This window comes from Ammospiza nelsoni, chromosome Z (assembly GCF_027579445.1).
Source record: "Ammospiza nelsoni isolate bAmmNel1 chromosome Z, bAmmNel1.pri, whole genome shotgun sequence".
In the NCBI taxonomy this organism is placed as follows: Eukaryota; Metazoa; Chordata; class Aves; order Passeriformes; family Passerellidae; genus Ammospiza; species Ammospiza nelsoni.
In genome coordinates, this window is record NC_080669.1 from 13,230,591 (window position 1) to 13,254,511 (window position 23,921).

Below are 23,921 nucleotides of genomic sequence, written 5' to 3' on the forward strand. Positions count from 1 at the left end.
CTCTAGTAGATGTTACAGGGTTAAATAAAAGATGTTTCTCAGTGCAAATCAGCTGACCCTTACTGGGTCAACGTTGGCTGAGGAATTAATCAGGAACGGCAGAAAGAAGCTAGATGAGAGCCTCAATGATTTTTCCAAAGATCTGGGAGAACTCATAACAAGGAGGAAGCTATGACAGAAAATAGAGGTGAATGTTTGGCTGTGTAACCAGTGAATGTTTTAATTTCGTAAGTCATTAGTGATGTAAACTTGTGGAAGGAGGTACATGCATGTGATGGGTAGGGAGCGTGCTCTCCTCGCTGAAGCTTTGTCAGAACAGCCAACAGGCATTAAGCAGTGCAAGAGCAAAGGGCTGGGCTGCCATGCAGAAAGCACAATTAGTATGGATGAGAAATTGAAGAGGGGTCTGCTATCAACTCAGATGTCTCACAAAATAAAAATATAAATTGCCATTTGTTGAGAGAAATTTAGTCTACTTTTAGCATTACCTAAATTTACATAAGTTTGCATAACTGGAACAATCCATTCTGAGGTTGTCACCTCCTTCATATGTGACAAGTTCCTATGTATTATATGTCAGTGAAGAGAAAAATACCTAAGGTTAGATTAAGAGTTAGAATGTTGGGACCATAAATGCCTATGGAAGTATTAAAGTCCAGAGAGATTAGATGGATAGGCCCATTTGTACATGAATGTTTTACAACAGTGTCACTCTTTAGGAAAAAGTCAGAAATATTGGAGTGTCTTCTAGTCTTTCAAAGTATTAATGTAACAATAGCAGTAAGGCTCAACATGTTGAGAAGGTTTCAAGACTATGAATATACATTTCCATGGAGAGGACATTTGCATGTTTTTCATGAAGCAATTCCACCTTCATTAAGTAATGTCTTGATAGAAGTATTCCAGAAAATACCAGGAGAAATTAAATGACAATACTCATTTTCAATTCTGTGAATTTTTTGGAGTGTGATTTTCCCAAGTAAAAGTGTATACCACATTGAGTTGCTGCGCCTCGTGTAAGCCTGCCCGCCCTCAGAGGGCTGGAGCCTTGCCAGGCAGGTGGGGGTACAGGGAAATGTTGGGGCAGGTGCAGCAATCTCTTGTGGTGATTGTAGACCGTGGTGGCAGTGTAGACGCACGCTGGGGAGCTCGCCCAGAGGCAGGACAAGTCATCCCTGTCCCTGCCGTGGGGCTGTGTCTGCAGCTCCTGCAGGTTGTTTCTCCCTGGTGCAGGTCTCTCACCTGTGTCCAGGCTGTTCCGTCAGCCCAGGTGCGCAGCTTACGTGGGTGGGGAGGTGTCCACCTGTTCTGAGGCATCACCACAGTGAAGAGAGTAGAACAACCCAAAGATAGGTGTGTTGCAGTGTGTGAAAAAGGAGCTTTTTTCCAATATAGGTGCAGTGTTCCTTTCATGCAGCTTCTTCCTTAAAGGCTTGTTTGAAAGGTGGAAATCAGCCTGCACTAGATCACATGGAGCATAAATGATTCAGCATGAAACAGTTAGTGCAAATTTTATTTCTACATCTTCCATCAAAACCCATCAATTTATCACTAGTAAGGTATGACAGAAGGAATGAAATAAAAAAAATCTATTGTAAAAGCATTAAATCAAACAATGATTACTTTAGCTGATGTTTTAAAATTAGCTTCTTAAGTACCCCATGCATTTTTGTAAGTACCGAAAGATACTCAGTATATGTATGAATAAGTGCAATTTCTGGATATAAGACACATTTTAAATTCACTAAGAATATGTCACCTTAGGGTACTTTTAAACATAGATTTTGTATTTGCTGGAAAATTATATGAGAAATTAAAATGCTATTAATCATCATTATTGCACAGGTTTCTATCGGAATCAACAATAGGAATTATATTTTTATAAATACAGAAAATATAAATAACCTCCTTGGATTTTCTTTCTAATTCCATCTCAGTTAACAGGCCTTTATTTAAAAATCCTGTTAAACAAAGGAAGTTTGTCTGTATAATCCTGTGATTTTCTGAGAGAGAAATTACTGGTACTTTCTTAAACCAGATCAAGAGCATATTGATCCTTCTGCAAAAGCCTTTATGTTACTTTTTCCTGATTGCTTATTTTTTAAAGAGAAAAAACTTATCTGAGATACAATCATCCAACTTAGTTTTTGTAATGCCACTATTAGACAGCTGCAATAAAAACAAAATTATTTGTAATTGCTCCTATACATAGATTTATAAATTATTTTCTATCTCAAGAGCAGAAGACTTGTCTTTAAATTAAAGCTTCTAAAGCACAATATGGGTTTTAGCTACTTCTGATGTGTCCTTATCAGTTAGTACAGTACAGCTAACTCTTAAACAATTTGCAGTTTTTGAACTTTCTTATTTATTGGAGCTTTTTTTGGGGTAAAGGAAGGAGAATAATACATGGAAAGAATTATTCACCTCTAATCTCTGCTGTAGAAAATCCTTGCGTACCATGTAATCCCCTTTTTTAACTAGTGTATAATTTGACTTCAGCCCACAGGCAAAATAGAAGGTTCACTGTTTTGGTTGCTCTCTGTAGCTCTACGGTGACATTTCTCTTGAAATTAGTAACATGAGAAATATAGTTAACACGCTACTGGTCTCAGAGTCGAAGTCATCAAAAAGAAAAAGCTTTTTCCCAATATTTTCACCACCTGAGGTGGCATTACTTGCAAGTAATGCAAGCCAGCAGGGCCAAAGGGTTTGTTTTTTATCCATCCTTTTAATTATAACTCTAAGGAAAGACAGTGGATTTTGACTCGTAGTGAAAGTAAACATGAACTGTATATTTGTATGGCCAAAATGAAAAACCAAAATCTGTCATTCCTTTCAGCATTTAGATATTCTATCTGACACAAATCCAATTGTTTTTCATTCACTCATAAATAAAGCATGGGACAGATGTGCTAGATTTACAAATTGCTGGAGAAGGAGATGGTGTTTATCGGCTGCCTTTCTTTTGCCCTCTGTTGCTAGAGATAAGAGAAATCCAAATTGACTTGCTTCCTCTGCCTGAGGCATCTTAAACTCACAGCTCCCTGTGTCTGAAGCATGCTCTGTGTTTCTGTATGTATGTATGGCTTCAGCTGCTCATGGCTGCTCTGAGGTTTTGGTAGAGGACGGTGCTGCTACTAAAGAGAGAGTACTGAGATGATCAGTGGATTTTGGAAAAGCAATACAAGTATCATGCTGAAAGGACAGAGTATCCATATTTTCATCTGCTGTATCATGTGCCTGAGGGATGGGGTGAATTTCTCTTTTGCCGCCTCCACAAACATACCCTCTTCAGTGTGTCCAGCAGTTATGTAAGCACTTCCAAGGGCATCACCCCTAAAGCCTCCCCATTAGCCACAGTTTCCCATCGGATCTCCTTCAGACCCTGAGCTGCTGCTTCTGCAAATGCGATCGCCGGCCAGGTCATGCTTTGTGCCAGCTGTTCTTCTTTCTCAACAGCCAGTGAAAACCTCAGCAAATTCTGTCTTCCTTCTCAGGTTCTACACCAGAAGCTGACTTCTCACAAGCTACAGAGGAGGTGAAGTGTTCTGACTCTTTAACTTCTCTCCCCCCAGTCCTTTGAGTAAAGCCACATTCTCTTGCGGATGAGTGGAGTTACCTGACACTCATTGCAGCAACAAAGGCAGCTGAGCCAACCATTCTCTCCTGGAGTAAGTTTAGACATTCCTTAAAATAGCCTAAAATTTGGTTCTCAAAGTAAAATAATTTTGGTTGTCCTGAGACTTTTAATAGAAAATTTCAGAAGTATGTACCTAGCAATTTACTGTTCAGCATACACTCTGTGTTGGTGGGAGGAGTGGTAAGACTTCACTCAAAATGGAGTCTGGTGGTGTTGTGGAAAAAGACTTTTCAGAAATGAGCTGTCAGCTTGTCATTTGTACATTATATTTTTTGCAGTTTTGATACGGTACATGAAAATTTTGTTACATCATCACGGAGCTTTCAGCTGATTGCTGACTTACAGTTGAGGTTAGTGCAGTGATTTATATGCTCACATGCTAAGAATTTCCTCTATTTCTTTCTGTTCTTCTGTTTCCTTGTTTTCTTTTTGGAGAATTACTATGACACAGATAAAACAGTTTACAGAAGTAAATTTAGAATCTTTACTTTCTGTGATGCTTATAAATTGATGCCTTTTTTATTATATAGGGAATGTATTTTGAAAGAGCAGTATTTCTTTGCAAACAGTAATTATGTTGTTCCAGTTATTGATATAGATGATTCAGGTTATTATCCAGGACATGTTTTTGGCTACAAAATACAAGAATTTGATATAAAAGCAGCTGTTCCAGTTTTCATCACTGAAAAATTATTATATTGCCCTTACTTAGATGATCTTTGAGACATTAAGACTTAAGAGGCTTTTAGATAACTTTAAAGGGAAATGATAGTGACGAATAATATATTTTTCAATATTAATAATGAAGAAAGTTTCATCAGGCCAAAGCTGCAGCTTCTCTCCTTGAATTTACAGGGGAAACATGAAGCCATTTTATTTTTCATTACTATTCTGACTAGGTAAGAATTTCCAGTAAATACTTCCCCTCTCCTTTGTGCTGTCCAAAACACAATTATTTGCACACTTCCATGCATACACAATGTGCACACATAGACACACAAAAACTAACAAAAAACCCAAAAATCCAAAACCCACCTCAAAAACAAAACAGAGTGCATTTTTACTGTAACAGGGGGAATTATCCAAATGATAGATTCAGGAGTCTTTCCTTCCCCTTTTGCTCCTGTCACATGGTCTATAACACCTATAACAATGTTATGTCACACCTACATAATCATGTTCTGGAAGCTCATTTCTAGGACTGCTCAAAATAAATTAAAAGGCATAATTTTGAGTGCCTAAGAAGAATGTAAATACTGATATTTCTGATAAACTGCTATTTCATCCTTTTTAAAGTCAGTTTCATATGTTTTGTTGTGTTTGAGTGGTGGGTAAGAAAGCTAATAAGTAGATTTTAAGAGGCTGCTGAGGACCATCTCTTTTTTTATATACAGGTATTTGCAAGAGCTGTTGAAACAAAAGTTGACCCCTGCAAAGGAAAGTTTGCATTGAATCATTGTATATTTGCAAAAGTTATAAATTCCTGTATTTATTTTTATAATGCTGTAAGCACGCACATTCTAGTAGAGTAATCAAAAAGTAGAGCTCTTTCCAAGGTTAATGTTGCTGGAAAATACATAGTGTTTTCCTTAAGGAGACTTCCAAATGTCTTCAATGTAAATGTCATGCCAGGTTGATCTCTTTCATGTATATTTGCTGCTGAAAGTACAACACATATGAAGATACCAAATAATACCCTGATATTATTTTCACCTTCCAATCTAAAAATATATTCAGTCTCCTTTGTGGTTTATATTCCATTTCTTCCTTATACCATGATTTCCTTGGGAGCTCAAGAAAGTAACTGGTTAAGTCTTGGTAATGAATGCATAGAAGCCTTAGTATTTTTATTTCACAGTGCAGAAAGGCTCAAGAGTTGATGCAACCCTTACTATTCTGCCTGCTGGAAAAGGGCTGTGATTGGGTGGGTGGGAAGTCTTCCAAGAGGCTGTTAAAGCATGTAGTAAAATCTCTTTGTTGGCCTCAGGACGTCTACTGAATTTAGAGATTTCTGCCCAAGATTCAGTTGTGAGCCACTCAGTTATTTCTAGTAGCTAAAATTTCCTAGAAACAAAGACAGAACATCCCAGTGTCCAGCAACCTCACAGAAACCCATTTTAAAGAAAATAATTGAATTTGAGCATTTTGACTAACCAGAATAATAATGAATGGTAATAATAATGAATCATTGTGTGCCTTTAGTCACATTGGCATGTTTAGGGAGAACAGGATAATGTAATTTCAGTAATTTCCATACTGTCAGTGAAATGAATACTTTTTTCTTGTGTGGCAAAATATTTGTGCCAAATGATAAAGGAAAAAATAAATCCTTAAAGCACATGGTAATGAACAGTGAGTGGTTAGCTAGAATCACAAATTATTTCACCCCTCAACAGGTTAATTGCAGAAAAAAATGCATCAGTGAATTTATGGATTTTTTTCTGATGTCTTTTAAGTTCTTTTGGCTTGCAAAGTAGGTCTAATTCTACAAGGCTGATGGATTGCTCAAGTAATTTGAAATAGATGAAAGACCTGTAAATGTCAAAAAAAAAAAAGGCAGAAATATTGATAGTTACATTGTGTCCTACATGTCTGTTTTCACCCATATAGTTATTTTTTTTAAAAAATAAGGAGGTGGAGGACTGCCAGCTCACTTATCATCTATCCTTCCTAGCTTCAGGCTGAATAAGAAAAGGTTACACCTGTCAACTGGAAGATGTACTCTGGGGAGAATGATTTTCAAACCCTTTACAGGTCACTTTAAGACATGTAATTATAAAAAACCTCTAAACTCTAAACATTGAAACATAAAAAATTTTTAATAATAGCAGAGGCAAGTCTTTTAAAGCATTTAACTATTCTCTGTGAACTTTGCGTTGTAATTATTTTAATGCCCCTTTCCCTGACTGATAATAGGTTTTTTCCTTTGTGAAGTAGATTATGCTGTATACCAAAATAATTTATTTTTATTCATTGAGTGTAAGTTCACAGGCATTTTTATTATCATCCTGTTTTCTGTTGTATAATCAGCTCCAAGAACTTACACGGGGTACAGGGTGCTGGTATATTTTCTCACGTATCAGACCTTCCATCCTTTTACTTTCTGGCATAAACTGGAAGGCAGAGATGGCAAGGTCCTCAGATTAATTAAAGAGGTATTAGGTGCAGCACTGATTGGGAACTTCCCAGTACTATATACTGGATGTGACACACTTGGGCAGTAATTCCAAGTGCAAACCTCCTTCATCCTTGATATTTTTTGTTTTAATATTTACTTATTCTGCTATTGCCCAGGTAGACAAACTTTGTAACAGACTTCCCAAGTGTTTCAGTAGCTATATTTCACTAATCTTTAGGAACAGAATGTTGCATCTCTTTCTTTTACTAATCTTTGTTCTACCTCTAGTTGACGCAGATGTGCATTCAAACTAATTAAGGAAATTTACTTTGACTCAGCATGAAAAGGCAGGCAAAAATAAGAGCATATGAAAATAGTATCTGATATTACCTAATTCTTATATTACAAGAAATGCAGTAAGAATGAATGGGTGGGCTCCCTGGACTGTAGGAGATTCCCTTGGAGCATCTCAGATACACAGCCTTAATTTGGGAAAACATCAGTAGGCCTCAGGTTTAGGTAGATGTTCATCTGCATCCCTCCATACTCAGGGAAGGATGCTGAAGAAACAAGTTGTTCACCACTAGCATTGCAGGATTTATTTGTTTCACGAGTGTAGCCAAACCTCAACAAGCATCAAAATTCTTTTTGAGTGTTTTGGCTTGTAGGTTGAATATTTCAGATTATTCACTTCTGAAAATAAACAGAAATCTGTAGAGCCTGAAAAGGACAGAGTGAAATAAAATGCTAGCTTGTAGCATGTTGATTAAAATTATTGCTTGGATCTCAAAAAAAATCTGCAACCAAACCAGAAATGCAGCCAAATTTTCTTTTACAGAGTGAAGTGCCTCATATGCAAGACTGGCTTTATGGTTTGATTATTGTCTACTGAGCATATGGTATAAATTATTTCATAACCCCTTATGAAGCAATGCTCAAGTACTTTTCTTTTTAAATGAGCTTATAGCCAAACAGTTGATATCTCCTGTTGAAGAACCACCCCAGACATTAAAGTATTTTTCCGTTCACAGTAATTTCCATATTATCATTAGGATGTGTCTTCTAGGGATAGAACTATGCTGAAGTTTGAGTGCTTCTGTACAGAGACACCCACCCCATGTAATTCTCACATGGGTTGCTGCTCTTGGCACAACTGTAGTGGCCACTTGAGCTTGTGGATGTGACCTTAGAACTACAGTCTAACTGGCTGCAGTCTTCTGGGTATTGTCCAAGATTTGTCCAGCATCTAGCCCAAAGGAGTAGAAGAAAAAGTGAATTAACATGTCTGTGTGTACATTATAGGTAAACACATACATAAGAATATATATGAATAATGAATAATGCATAAATATACATATAAATGCTTTTATTTACATATTGACAAATATATTCTATTGCACCAATTGATAAGAAAGCATTTATGTGTAATTAGACTTGCTTTTTAAGCAAATCCACATCAGAAGCCAGTCTGCCAATAAATATTGGGACAAGCTATAGCTTCTTAATTTGAAATTAAATGCATAGCTCAAATGTTATCCCCTAGTACAAAGAAAAAGCTGGTTTCATCTTCTTGATAATTTCTTGCTTTTTTATGCATGGTAGTTAAGAACAAGATGATTTTTTGAGAAAATAAATTTCTGGGAGCTGGTAAGCGTGTATCTGAGAGACAAAATGAATCAAAACCACCCTCCCAGAAATATTTGTGAGTACTTTTCTCATGAAAGATGTATCATAACACATCCAAAAATTCATGAGAAAATAAGTAAGCTTCCCAGGACTGTGTTCACACTTGGCATAACCAATTCTATCTTAAAATATACATTATGATACCACCAAAACAGTTTTCTAACACCTAACGAACCAAAAAGGCAAATGAAAATAAACTCATGTAAAGAAAAATTATCCAATGAAAATGTTTCTAAAATTTGAAATGGTAAACAGAAATGTACTGTCACTGCCCAAAGTATGTCTGAGGAATTGTAGAAATATAATTTATACTTTCTATGCATCCTGTACATACTACTCTACTTAAAATTTATGTGTTCTTCTTTTAAAAGGTGACATGCTTCTGACCAGTGAACAAGACTGCCAGGTATTCCCAGGATACATCATTAGGTCTTTTTCCAGTGCCATTCTTTTCCCTATTACATTTTTTTGGTTGGAGTTTTGTCATTTTTTACATTCATCATAGCAACCTGTAGTGTAAGTTACTGACTCCTGTGATGTCAAGATGCCTGGTACCTCTCACCTTGTAACTTTGGCTGCTTAGATATCAGCTATATTGGAAACTAGTGGAATTAACAAAAAATACCTCAAAAACAAAACAAAACAAAAAAAACCACAAAAAAAAAAAAAAAAAGAAAAGGCTTGATTGCATGTTGTAGGTCCTACAATATTACTTCTCACACATCTAAACTTGATTTTGATACTTGACTGGGACAAGCACTACATAAATGTGGCCAGTAGTAACAAGCAGTAACAAGCAGGAGATTTTATGAGTTTCATATATTGATAAGCACATTGCCTCTGACACTGATTGCGTGCTTCTCATTATAAAAAATTACAGTAGCTCTCAGAGTCAATGTTGTGGTAGTCTTCATTTTGTTGTGCAAGCAGACAAAGATAGTAAATATCTGTGAATACACTGCTTAAACAGTTGGAGTTCAGTTGGATAACCGTATTTAGTAAATACTCTCATCATATGCATTCTGACATAATTTATGATTTTCTATTCAGGATTATATTTATAGAACTTTGAACAGGAAAAGCTCTGGAGACAGCAAAACTGGCATGACAAAGAACTTTATAATCTCATTAAGGAAGTGTTGCTAGGAGTGGCTAGTGAGATCACAAGAATACTATTGTAGAAGGTAATACACACTGTCAATGCATAAATTAATGTAGTGTGTAAAGAAGAAGAGGGAAATGTGTACATTTCATTTGTAATGTGTAAATATTTTCACTTTTCATGCCATTTTCAATCTCTTCCTAAGCTTGGAAAGATAAACTTCCAATAAGGAACTGGGATTTCTTATTTACTCATTGACAAATAAATTATTTATAGATTAAAACAGCAGGATGGGAAATCACACATTAATATGTTTTCTGAAGCTTCTGGTGAAAAAAGTAGGAATAATTACAAGAAAAGTTTGGTGGTGGTTTGTTAGCATCCTGTGTTGTTTAGATTTAGGTGGTTTAGTTTTTACAGAAAAAAGATGTGTCAACAGGTATCATGATCAGGATTTCTTGGACAGTAGAAACTAGCAAAAATTCCCAAAATTTTAGCGAAGCATTCCCTTTGCTTTTAGTAATTCTTCAAATGAGGGATTTAGCATAGTAATTAATCTTACTAAAATAGTAAAAAGCTTAAGATAAAATAAATAAAATAGTCTATATCTGAATCTAAATATTTCTGTATCTTTCAGGAATAAGTAAGTAACTTATACAACAGTGTTGGTTTTGCATTGGAGCAACCCATGAAAGTGATTTTTTCTGAGAAGAGCTGCTGAGAGCTTTCTCTGTGCCTAGCAAAAAATATGTGAGTAGAACTAATAACGGGGCATGTGCTCTGACTTGCAGTGTCCTTAAGACAGGTAATAGCATATGTCCAAATTATCCTGTCTGGGCTAAAATAGCCCAAATAACAAAGCTTTTTTTTTGGCTGGTCTTTCAGGTGCTTCTACCAGACTTAAAAAGATGGAGAAATTACATGGCTTAGTCAGAATCAAGTAAATCTCCCTTTCTCAATTGAACATGAAATACATTTTGTAGTTGTTTTCTCTTTTTTTCTTGATAAAGGGCATGAGGCCCAGTATAGAAACCATCACTAAAAGTATTCCTTTCTGTGATTATTGACATCCTCACTGCACATATCACTTCAAAGTTGGTGATGTCTTCTCTGTAATTTTCTTGATGTCTTCCAATCATGTCACTGAATTTATTGGTCTTTATGTAAAGACTTTATTTAAAGACCAATAAATGCAGTGGTTTCTCTGCATCTGAGAATGGGGCAGCCGTTTCATGGGCCTGAGGCTGAAAGGAGGCTTCCCTTAGTAGCCTTGTCCCTTAACATTTTCCATTCACAGGGTTCTGCTTAGCAATTTGTCCAGAGTCAATATGGTCATGGCCACGATGAGAAGGAGGATTCCTTGTAGATGAGACTAGACTCTCTCTCAGTTTTTTAAGATTCTAACAAACAGAAAAAAGCAGAAGGACATAGATGGTTTTCAGGTAATACATTCAGCAAAGTAAAATTTATTTTTTAGTACAGAAGAGTGGTTATCTAGTTTTGAATAATGGGGAGAAGAGCAACATTGGTTTCTTTGATTCTCTAGCTTTTGGAACTTATTAATGATGCTGTAGAAGGAAGAGAATGACTTGGTGATGCTGCCCAAGTACTGAAAAGAAGAAGGGACGTGAGTGAACAAAATGGTTTCCGGTAAATTGTCTGAGCCCTAGCTCCCTAATAATTACTTTAATAGGATCAGAGTTTTATTATGAGTTTATTGATAAGGTATGCTGTAACAAAATTATTTTGTAATGATGAATTAAATGTACATATCTGAATGTACAGCCTTGCTATCAAAAGGATAGCAGACTATAGGATTAAAAGCTAGACAATTCAGGATAGGAGACAGTAATTAGTAGGCAGGTGGGTTTTTTTCAGTGACTGGCCTTCTTTCTCTTGCTGCTCACTTCTTCATGTGTACAATAATGGTTTGCAAATACAGATTTTTGGGGGAGGTAGCAAGAGGAACAGCTGGTTTTTTGATGCAGGCATTGGTACCTAATGAATTTTCTGCTGAGCAAGTTTAACCATAATTTTTAGTTTAAACGTATTCTTTATTAATACGGAAAGGTGCAAAATATTTTCATAGTTTTTACTCTTTAGCACAGTTAGCATAAAGAAAAGAGGGCAGTCTTTTCTTCCTTGGTAGAATATTGATGAAATGAGGGTGGATGTCACATGGTTGTATGGAATGAATTGAATTGTGTGGGTTGACAACTCTATGACAGAAATGACGGAGAAATTCAAGTATACTTGATAAATCACTTCCTGGTTTTGTAAGCAGTCATCCTGGGTTTTTTTGGGATGGAGTTAATTTTCTTCTTAGTAGTGTTTTGGATTAAAAATAAGAATAATGATGATTAACACACTGGTGTTTCTGTTGTTGCTAAGTAGTGTGTACCCTAAATCAGCTTCCTCTGCTTTGCCAGTGAGGAAGTGCGTAAGAAACCATGAGGGAGCAAAATCAGGAGAGGTGGCCCAAATTGGCTAAAGGCACATTCCATACCGTAAACTCATGTCCAATGAACTGAGGGGGTTGGGTGGGATGTGATCATACAGCTTGAGGACAGGCTGGGTATCAGCCAGCAGCTGGTGAGCCATAGTGCATTGTCTATCCCTTTTCTTTCTTGAGGTTTATTTATCTCTTTTTTTTTTTAAGTGCCACTTTTGTTACAGTTGTTTTTGTTATCGTTATTATTAAAATATTTTAATTTTATTTGGGTTTATCAATTTTTTTCCTCAGTTCTCCCCAGCTCACTCTGTGGTAGGGAGTGGTTGAGCAACCGCATATTACTTAATTGCTGACTGGGATTAAACTATAACAGCATGATATTGTCTATGTTTATGAATTACAACTCAGAGGAAAAGATCGTATTGCTATTCGTGTCTACTGTGCTTGGCATTGTATTTTATTGTATTCAGAATTTAAGTTGTTTTCTGACAAAAAATTCTATTTGCATTATGTCTTTTGTGAGTATTATTGTTATTATTTTAAATGTATGTTCGTTGTACCATATTAATCTTGTTCCTGAGAAATAAGCTGCATTTAAGGATAATATTGTCTTTTTTGTTGATTCTTATGAGATAATAACATACAGGAATCATTAGCCCAAACGTAATTGAAGCCTGAAACTGTGACAGCTGAGAAAGTGTTGTGTGTTTTTAGTGATATGAAGGCTGACTTCCATTTAAAAGTAAGCTGCTAACAGATGTTTAGAACATTGTTCTTTTTCATTAACAATGTGAGTCAAACCCTGAATACTTGACTAGGAAAACAACTTCCTGCTAAGCTGGTGGTATCACAAATCTACCATGTTTGCTAGGCTATTGGGCTACACCGGGCCACTGTAACAATTCTGAGTGTTAAATAAATTTCACTAAGTGTTTTATCTTTTCATTTAGTGCTGGGGGAAAAACCAAAAAGAATTTACATTACACTAAATTCAGATTCCTTTTTTTTGTGTGTGACAGTGAAGTTCTGTCCTACCCCATGAAAATCTTTATCAATTTAAGTGGTTCAAGTAAGAAATATGAGGAAATGTGAATGAGGTGCTAGATTCACAAAGCTAATGGCAAAGAAGTGATCTTCCTCCTCATTGAAGTTTGTACCTTCAGGTGTAAGTCACCAAAAGTGCATGAGGAAGTTGTTATTCTTTTCCTCAGGAGGTGTGAATTTAATACTTTAACCTAAATTAGTGTCCTAGCTACCAACAAGTATTATAAAGTGTCTTTTTTAGATACTGCTGCTTTATCTTCCCTAATAAATAAAGCTAGGAAAACTCAGTAGGTCAGTGAATCTCAGCATCAGACAGCAGCATTATTAGTGTTTTATAAAAATTAAAACAGTTTCACAAAAATGAATATGAAAGACCCAAATCAGAATTATATATAATATTTTTGTGACTAGAAAACTTACTTGTCAGATGGGGAGCTTCTGCTGAGTTCATTTTCTATTTAATTTATTAACAAGTATTAGAGTCCAGATTTCACAGGAGATGCAAGTAATCACCTTTAAAAAGGTGATTTCAAAGACACCACTGAAGTCAAACCCATTTACCCCAGAAAAAAAAGGCTTGTATACATAATAAAGTGCTACTATAAAAGATCATTTCAAAATACCGTTATTTTTTGAACTCCTGCTTACACAAAAACTGAAATGATAATTAAAAATTATATTTTGTTTATTAACTTGTCTTTTTAAAGTAACATTTTTTTATAACTTTGCCCTTCTTTTCTTTTTAACAGCACCTTCAGGCTTGAAGGAATATCTATATTTGGAGGCACGTCAATTAATTTGCGTATCAGATTCATCATTGTGACTTCTTGCAGGCCAGATCTGAGAAGTAACCAGGAAACCTGACCCTTAGTGGAGAACGGAAGAACCCTTGAAGTCAGAGCACAACTGAGCACTAGTGTAATCTGCATTGAATCATCTTTCTCAGATCTGACAGCTACAAGCTGAGTCCTGGCAACAGCCACAGCCTTAAATTCCATTCAGTGGGAAAGAAGGATAAGAGAACTCAATGTTTTGCCCCGTTGCAGAAACTTCTGTTTCCAGGCCTAACACCTGAGTCCTGTGCTGAGCAACGAGAGTACCAAACAAGGAGTTTTTTATGGGTACAGCCAGCATCAACAAATATTTCAATATGTAGCCAAAAGGAAAAAGGAAGCACTTAAGTAATATCAGAAAATGGATGCATTTATTGTAACAGAGAAATGTTACTGTCCGTGGGGAAGAAGACCTCTGTCGTCCCTTGTATATATTCAAAGCCATACAGGAACAGGGCTGAAGTGAAGTCACTTAAAAGGATGCTGTCTCCTGTCCTCCACCCAGCTTTGAGGGAGTTCCGCTCTTAGAGATTGCATCTCGATGCACTTCTATTATTTGCACTGTCACTTCCATTCAGGGTAATGATGTGTGCCACCATTTGCACAGATGGCCCCAGGAGATTTTTGACCACAACAAGCTATACTTTGCCAGGGCTCCAAATGGAATTAAAAAGTTAGAACTGAAGAAAGACATTTATGCTCTCTTTCACTATGGGGATCTCTTCACAGAAAGGATTATGGTCCTTTCTTAGGATGAAATAAATACATGCATATACATACATATATACATATGTATATATATGAAAAAGCAGCAACATGATAAGGTGTATTTTAAAAGGGGATATAATCTTTTTTAATAGCATTCATTTTTTTTTTATCATATTAGCAGCCGAGAAATTTAAGCTATTGAATTATACATCAAAAAATGTTCCTGTTGAACATTGACATTTAGTCCCAGTTACTGCTAAAGAATTCATTTGTAACATGTACTTGACATAAAATTTTTCTAGCCATTTGTCTATACTTCATGGAGAAATCTAACAGACAAGCAACATTTTCAGTTTATTTTTCTAAATAAATGTGTTGTTTGTATTATTTGCAGTCACTCATTTTGGCTGGTTTTCATTATCTCCAAAAGTGATTTAAAGACAGAACCAAAACACAGGGATTGTTTGTTCTTGTTAAGCTGTAATGATTTGCTGAATGAAAGCTTTAATATAAATACTGTAATTTGTAAAATGATGAAGTATATTTATATAGGCAAATATGTATGGAAAACAAAAGGAGGTATTTTAACTCTTAATTTCAGAACATAGTTTATTTTAATATCCACAGGAAGAAATTAAATATATAATGGGATAGGGTTTTTATTATCAATGAGTTTTACTAAGTGAAAATTTGGATGTTTAAGAATGAAATGAATGTAGTCAAATAATGGTGGTTTCCCAAATTATAAAAAGACCTTTTGCCAGTTGTCTCATTTTACTCAAAAACTGATTTAATCGTTGGGGGGTTGGGTTTTTCGGGGGGGGGGTGTGTGCTAAGGTTTTTGTTTGGTGTTTTCTTTGTTTTGGCATACTGACAGGACCATGAATTTGATACTATTTGCTCATAATTTGAAAAGCTACAGCATAAAAGATTGTTTCTTAGAACAATCTACAGTTTGCAGTTAAGAACAGTCATTGTTATCAAACTAATGCAGTGTTTTGTTGTAGAGTTATTGAACATTTCAATGCTAGAGCTGTTTTGAATAAATTTTTTTTCCTTTTTTTTCTTAGTCCATTAGCCTATGTGTAATTCAAAGAGAAAAGTAATGCATTTGGTTCCCAGTTCACTTAAATAATTTGTCTTAAGTCCAGTTATATGTATCTGATTTTTAAAAAGCTGAATAGCTTTTTTTTCTTCCAGTTCATTGCTTTATGGAAGCATTTAAGTGCTCACTAACAGAAAAAATACCTTTCAACAACAGAAATAATTTTCAAAAAATCTGTGGGTTAACCTTGTGAAGGGCAGATGTCTTAAAAATGTGTTGCTCTGCTCTAATGTGCTAACAAGTGTAATGTGTGTATGTTTGTGTGTGCGTGTGCACGCATGGCACCCTTACCTGCTCATGAATGAAATGCCAGCTCTGCTGAACTAAGTGCCACGAGACCTGTTACTGGAAAAGATGCTCTTGTTGCTGTATTCTTTGGTGAAAGACCTGTCCTCTGTCTTTGCTTGTGACTCTGAAGCCATAAACAGCTTTTGAAGTTTGTCAGGAAATCAGAAAATTAAGTAAGTTTATGTTAGGCTCCCTCATTTGGCAAAAATTGGGATGATCTTATGATTTGACTCTTTTTATGAAAGTTAAGTGGTCAATTTCCTTTGGTGCAATGGATAAATGAAACCTTTGTATTTGTTAAAGAATGATGTCTGTGTTTTGTTCACACACAATTCAGCTTTTGGCTTATAGTGTTCTTACTGTGATGTCATTCCTGTGTCATTAGAATAAGTTATTTGGACACATAACTGGCATGGGCTTGGTTTTCCTCCTTTTTAGGATAATCAGTATTTTAAAATTGGAGAGCTTCTTCTTTGAGACAAGTATTCAGTTGTTTAAGAAGGGGACAACATTATTGAAACAATAAGAAAATTTCAGAATAATAATTCAAACACTTCCATCATTGCCTAATAATAACACTTGAAAAAGCTCTTATTTTTGTGAACAAAATGCATTCACCTGTATTTGAAAATAGCCCAATAAAAATCCAGTGGAATAATTTGTTACTACTTGCAAATACTTTTCTGCTATGCTGAGTTCTAGATCAGCTTGTGCGTAAAATTTTTATTGCACAAAACCCACCTAAAACAATGCTCAGTTTTCTTTAGAAAAATGCATGAGATATGAAAAATAATGATTTCGTCCCAGGAGTGGTTTTATGTAATTTGTGCAATGCAAAAATGATGAACAGATACCAACGTGTAGGCGTAATTTAAGTGACAGATGTAATTGGAAGATAACACTGCAAACCACAGGTCTCATTAATCACATGCTGTTATTTGCACCTCTGCTTAACTGGGACTTCATGCTGGAAAGTAAATTTCAGTGTGCATGCACACTCATACAGTGTTATGTATCATGTCTTATTTTACTAGCAGTGTCACTGGGAGAAATTCTGAAATTTCTTGATTTTTGTAGATTTAAATTAAATCCTTAGATAAGTATTCAATATTGGATATAAATTGAGATGATGTCTGTATATTGTGCAGATACTCCCATCAGGTAGCATTTCAACACAATTTCAGAAGTTGCTGGCAAATAATTAGCACTGAAATTTCGTAGTTTAAAACCAGAGGAGATAATTATATTATCTATTGAACAGCAAAAAAATTGTGGTATTTCCGTTATGTTCATCCAAGCGTACTGACAAGACCAGCAGAACTTTTTCACCTAAGATGACTTTTCAGCAACTAATGGGTCCTTTTGTGGGTATTTGTGTCATGCATATAAGAAAGGCCTACAGAAATAGTTCTGGCGTAATAGTGCATTGTTTCCTTAGCTGGCATCTGAAAAGCCACCTGGAGCAGCCAATAGGCTTGAAAGGATGAGGTGTGCAAAACAAAATGCTGACAGTTCTAGACTTGTCTACAAGACAGAATTTCAGCACTTGAAAGTTTTAAAAGGCAAGGATCACCGTCTTTCATGAGAAAAATTGGGATATGTTAAAATAGCTCTTTTACAGAGCGGTAGGCAAAGATTATGAAAACCTGGTGATCAGCAGGGTGATATAAAAGTGTCCCTCTCCTGAGAGGGCTGCTCCGAGTGTCACATGTTGAGAATATCCCCAAGGGACAGGGGTTTTTTTTCCCCCTCTGATCAGTGATGTGCTGGGCACATAGCAAGGCAGTGATGTTGTTACTAAAAGCTGACCACAAGACCGTGGTGAGCTGCTGCCCAAGGAGGGCTGGAGGAAGGACAGGCACCACTCTGCCCGGGAGCTTCCTGCTAGGGAGGCGGCTGTTACTGAGACTGGATCGCAGAAGGAATCTCAGAGGACTACTGAGACTAAATCAATGATTTTCATGAACTGGACTGTTGAAGATGCCATGAGAGGGGGAAAAAAGGGATGTTGTTCAAAATACTTCTCTCTCTAGATTCAGTGTCCTTGCAGATCTGCAAGGAAGCCATGAAATCTCCCCACAGCTGGGCTGAATTTCAGAAAAGATAACTATAAACAAGGACTCCTGTTCAGGAGAATCTGGAAAGAATAGGGTAAAGTCATGGCACATGGCTTAGAGACTATTCAAGTTATTCTTGAAGGAAGAGAGTAAATACATTCTGCTTAGCTAGAAAGGCTTGAGAAAGGGTAAAAGGGAAACCACACGGCTAATCAGCAGGGTATCAGAGGCTACTGAGGGCAAGATGTCCTTCAGATAGCTGAAGATTTTGAAAGAAAGTGTAAGGACTAAATGTAAGACTAAATACAAATTTAAAAAGAAAAAGAAAACCCAAACAACAAACTCAGAGCAACATTAATCAAATCAACTCCAAGATACTTAAGAGATTTCTCAATTAAAATAGTTGAAAGAAACTAGAATTAAGAAATTCTGTTTCTGCAGCAGAGCAGAGGGAAGTCTGGGAGACCATCTGTAATGCTGAAAGTTATTCAAGGAAAACAGAAGCACTTGCAAGAAGCTTTAGGAACAAAATGGTCAGAACACTTTAGCTCTGCTCGTGCTGTGGAAGAACTTTTGTAGGTTCTCACACATTATTTTTTTTTGTGGGGGAGCTCATATGAAGTCATGGTTTGCCAATTTGAGGTGGTACAAAACAAAATGAAGGGATATAAAGCTAAGATTTTTAAAGACACTCCGGGATGAAGTAGCCAAATCGTGCCTGTGGAATGAAATTCTTTGTTTAAAGTTATTTTGATAGCTTTTGAGATGTGAGGTTGCAACTATGTTGCCAGTTTTATATTGAAAGAGTATGGTCCATTAAATCAGTATGAGGCAAAAGGGTTCAAACTTTAATAATATCTCTCTAAAAAGAGCTGGAACACATCTAACGGTGTTAATATTACCAAACACCACAGGAAATTGCACAGATGGCTAAGAGAAAACACAAAAGAAACTGCAGCTGGCTAAGAGGAAAGTTCCTGAATTCATAAAAAGATGAAAAATATTGGTGAAAATAGTGATTTTTGTGTCAGTTTTCACAGGCGACAGAGGCCAAGAGTGAAGTTCCAAGGGACATATTCTGTGATCCATGTGTCTCAAAATATATTTGAACATGTGAATACGCTGGAAAAGTAGTATATAGTTATGTGGCAAATTTGGTGATCATACTAAATTAATAAAGGTGGTAAATAGGAGAGATCCTGAACGACTGACTAAATTAATTTTATTAAAATTAAAAATAAAATTGAATGAAGATAAATATAAACTGATATTAAAACAATTTTATATTTTATATATTTCACTTAGCTTTAATTTAGCAGTTAAATGTTTTTGTGAAATTGTTGGTCTTGTGCTTAGGAGAGCAGAAAAAATGGAAGTATGCAGTTAACATTTATTAGGAAAGCAGCAGACAAAATAAGTGTACACTTCATTGTATGCAACAGATATGCAATAGCCTAATATGATATTTAACTTTTTAAATACTATGTCCAGTTCTTTGACTGGAAAACAAACAAGCAAACAAACAAACAAAACAAAAAAAGTGTGATCAAACTGAAAACAAAAAATGTGATCAAACTGAAAAAGCTTCAGAGAATGAATGAAAAGGTAGAAAAATAAAATGGTACAATTTGATTCTGTCTGTGAAGTGACAGCAGGTAATAATTCTTCTGCTCAACAGAGGTGTGAAAGAGAAGTAGAGTGACAAGATCATGAATGGCATCGAGTGTGTAACAGGGGTCATCAAACAAATCCAGCCACTGGGAAGCTCAAAAATAACACAAAAGTGTTTATTTAGGCAATGTGGAGGGAAGCTGTGGAACTCTTTCACTCAAAACATATTGCATGTGCTCAAAGTTCATGAGAATGAGGGGCTGTGAGAAGAAAGGGAAAAATAGTAATTGAGAGTTGCTAAATGAAGTGATCCTGATTTTGCTTCTAGTGAAGACACATTTGTGTCAGGGTGAGTATAATGAAGATTAATTTCTACATGTGTGTTCTGTATCAATGTCAGCTACATTTCCATTTACATAAACTGAGACCAGGGAGCAGAAAATTCTACTTTTGCAACGTGTACTATGTACTTTACAGAGGCACAAACAAATTAGCAAAACCAGCCAAGAGCTTTCATATTGAAAGCATAGGAAAAAAAATCTTTAAGATGGGTAAAGGATGATGTTCTGGGGGTTATGTCATTATTGAAAATTCACCTGTTCAGTAATGTGGTACATTGAGGTTTATCTACTGAGATTTAAATAGACAGGTGTAGTTATTAAGAAGACTAATGCCAAGCAAGAGATTTATGTTTCAGGAAGGAAAACAATCCCAAATTAAAAAAAAACAAAAAACAGTCTTTTGATTAGTGCTGATTACATATTCCTTTAAAATAAACATATGAATCTGTTTAATTGTTTCCTTAATTTTGTCTCTGAAATAAATATCCTTTACCAGCAAATATAGTTGCATTGAAAGTTGTGAGTGGAAACCACCTGGATAATCAGATTGAGAAACAGATTTTGAGAATCTGAGCCCCACATTGATCAGACAAACTCCCTTTGAATTACCTATATTTGGATAGCTGGGGAGTTTTCACTCATTTCCACCAAACTGACAGCAATTGGGCATATGACAAACCCATTATTTATAGTGGAGACTTTGACACTTTATTTTTTTAGAGAGATTAATACCTAAAATATATTACTAGAAGACCCAGTCAGAATTTAAAACCCAGGATTTAAAACTTCTGAAAATTAAATTGCTAGACAATCTAAGATTATAAATGAACCAAAATCTATATATAATGTGGAATGCAATGAAATTTATTTGATCTTGCCTGTTATTTTTTTCCATTTAAACAGATTTTGCAACAGCAATAAATATATTGTGGAAAAATAATTGTACAATAAGGTCTTCTTTCTAGAGAAAAATGTTTTAAGTTGTTGTATCTGCAAAAGTGCATAATTTCTAATTATTGTAATTCAGTGAGCAAAATATTCATTACTGTTGTGACTATCACTCTTACAGTTGTAGTGCTATTGATGAAATAGGACAGTACATTTGGTTTTAAAATTGTTTTTCATCTATTTCTAGAAAAAATGCTTGCTTCTTCTCCAGCTTCTCTGTAATGCTCTCTGCTTTCATATTACTAAAAGAGACTTCTGCTTAGCTCATTCCTCTGTTTTCAAACCACAGTTGTCACTGTGACATTATAAAACAAACTTAATTAATCTGCTGGGAATTAATTTCTTTTGATCGTATGCCCTCTTCTTTTTGCTGAGCAGGAGATATTGCAGGATGGTTAACAGGCTTATTTTAGTTCAGTTATTTGTACTGATTTTATCTTTTGTTAAAGTAAATGCATAGTATTTGTGTGCAAAAGCTAACTAAGGACACCATCTTTACTACAGGCTGTTTAAACAGAGATTTCTGAGTTGATTTAGAATATCTTGTAAATGGATGAGAAGTATTTCCATCTGGCTGATTATGGCTTTGTTCTTTTTGAACTACCCATGTGTTGTTTTGAGTGGAATGAATTTAACTAAATGAAATCACTATATAACTCCCTTTTTTTACTTGGCAAAATTATTACTTTTCTGACATTATATAGGATCCTACCTCACACTTAAACAAGTCTGCAGTTAGGATTTAAAATTTCTTCATGTTTTTTATTGTATTCAAGGATACAGTAAACAAAACAATGATAAAATATAGAGTAGCAAAAAGGAGATATTTTAAAAAATACAACCAAAAAGATAAGCAAATTAAAACATTTGAAACATGCAGCCACAAATGAACTGAAAATGCATTATTAGATATAGCTAAAAGATCTAAATTGTGACATGAAAAAGGAGAATGTACACTGAACATTAGATTTCTGGAACTGATGACTGCAGAATCTGAATTAATGAGGGGTAAAATATATATCATTTTATCTTCAAACTTTCAAACATTTGCAGTTAGGGCAGATGAAGCTAATCAATGCTAAAAAAGTCTGGTTAGGATGTCTTTCTGGTTAAAAAGTGTTCTGGTTTTGCTTTGGAGGTGATCAGCCAAAGTTTTGACTGCATAACCTTCTCTGATGGTGCAGCCACACTTTCTGTGTACACTGGTATTTTATCATGAACACATTTTTCCATACATACAGCCTGGTCTATCCATCTTGCTCTTCAAGGCCACCGTCCCTTCTGTAGTCCCTTTCATATTGTTTGCTTCTGCTGCGAGGTGTTTATCTGTGCTTCTTCAGGCATGGCCCTTAGCTTTAACCAGACCAGAAGCAGCTCATGCCCCTCGCGCTGCCCGTGGGCTCTGCTGCAGGCTCTGCTCCGTTCATCCAGCTCAGGGCGAGAGCACATTGTGACCACCATTGCCTCGTGGTCAGCCCTCACCCTCGAGTCCTGCCAGCCTGGCTCCCTGCAGCTCCTTCAGTCACCCCCCACCGTCTGCATATACTCTACCCTGGGTGCACATCTTGGCCCTTCTGCCTCCTAAGCGAAATCCATACATTTCCTTAGATCCCGCTGACATTAATTTTTGTCATTTGCTATGTCAGTCACTTTTCTTAGCATCATGTAGAGATTTGTCACGTTTGCATTCTATGTCACGATTCAGATCCAGATCCCTCATCCCGTGTTGCATCATGGCAGTCATTGATACGGGTAGAGCATGATTTGCCTGCTGGTAAATCTCTGTGTGTTGTTCCTGATTGCATTGTTTTCTGTGTGTGCTCAGAAATTAATTCCAAATCAATGCTATTTGTGAACTTTATGGTGTAAAAGGTGAGACTGCTTTTTTAAATGTTCTCTTGTCTCCCTTCTGTCTTAATATGAATATAATATTTCTCTTTTTGCAGTTGGTGAGGACCTTTCTTGATTTCCATGATTTTTAATAGATTATAGTAGCCATGTGTTCTCTGCAGTCAGCACCTCTGACCCCTTGAGGTGTCAAGCTCAATTTGATCTGGCATCCTGTACTTAAGTCCAACATTTTTAAGCTAATTCTTGGTCTCTTGTAAGCCTGCATCCAAAATAAGACAGGTATTTACAGAATATAAAAAGTAGGCTTTGACTGAGGTGAAAATATCATTAAATAATTCAGCCTTTTCCATATAATCTAGCAGTCAATTGGTTCTCCCATTCAGCAGTTTGTATTTTCAGTGAATTTCCTTCTGAGAGCTCCCCCTGTTACATTTATGTACATTTTAGCCCTAATCAGTTATTGGCCTTTTTATCCTTAACAGAATGAGCAGTACTTTTATAGTGTTTCTTTGATTTCTGTCCTTGTTTTCACTTCCTGTATGATTTCTAGCATGTAAGTTCTCTGCGTAATGGTTCAGGCCTTTGACAGAAATTTCTGCTCTACCTGCATGAAGGGGTCCTTTTCTCCTGAGCTCCAAATAATTTTTCTTTAAAAGTCAGCTAATTATTCTGGATGGTGGTTGTATGAGGCTCCAAGGGTATTAATCAACAATATTCTAGATAAGTAAAAATCTGTTGTCCTGAAAACAAAATCTTCTGTCCAGAAGGATGTTCTTTGCCTTTCTCCAAATCTTGATCTCATCTTCTCCTGCAACCCAAACTGACGGTCACAGGTGTTTTTCCTCTTTAAGCATCTGGTAAAACAGAGTATTTTCCCTGGCTGGGCCCTAAGCTCACGTTAGAAATTCAAATGCAGTGCTCTGAAGATCTTTCCACGATGCTTAAGGTTTGTATTACTTGTTCAGTAGATTCCACATGGTCAAAATCCCTATAATAGACCAAGGGCTCTGATCAAGGGATTCCTTGATACATATGAATAATGTCAAAAGGCCACCTGAAACAGCTGGATGGATGACTCAGCAGGAAATACTTGGTTGTCAGAATTTTGAAGGGTGTAAATATTTGCTCAAGTCA

The 23,921-nt window shown here is 35.9% G+C and overlaps 1 protein-coding gene across 2 annotated transcripts in view; it reads left to right on the forward strand.

Annotated features, from left to right (window-relative positions):
• PRR16 (proline rich 16) overlaps positions 1 to 16,284 on the forward strand; it is a 140,561-nt gene extending 124,277 nt beyond the window's left edge. For both annotated transcript variants that reach the window (XR_009420416.1, XM_059492236.1), the window contains exon 3: positions 13,795 to 16,284. The gene's annotated coding sequence lies outside the window, so the exon portion shown is untranslated. The remainder of the gene's footprint in view (positions 1 to 13,794) is intronic.
• Positions 16,285 to 23,921: the final 7,637 nt, after the last annotated feature.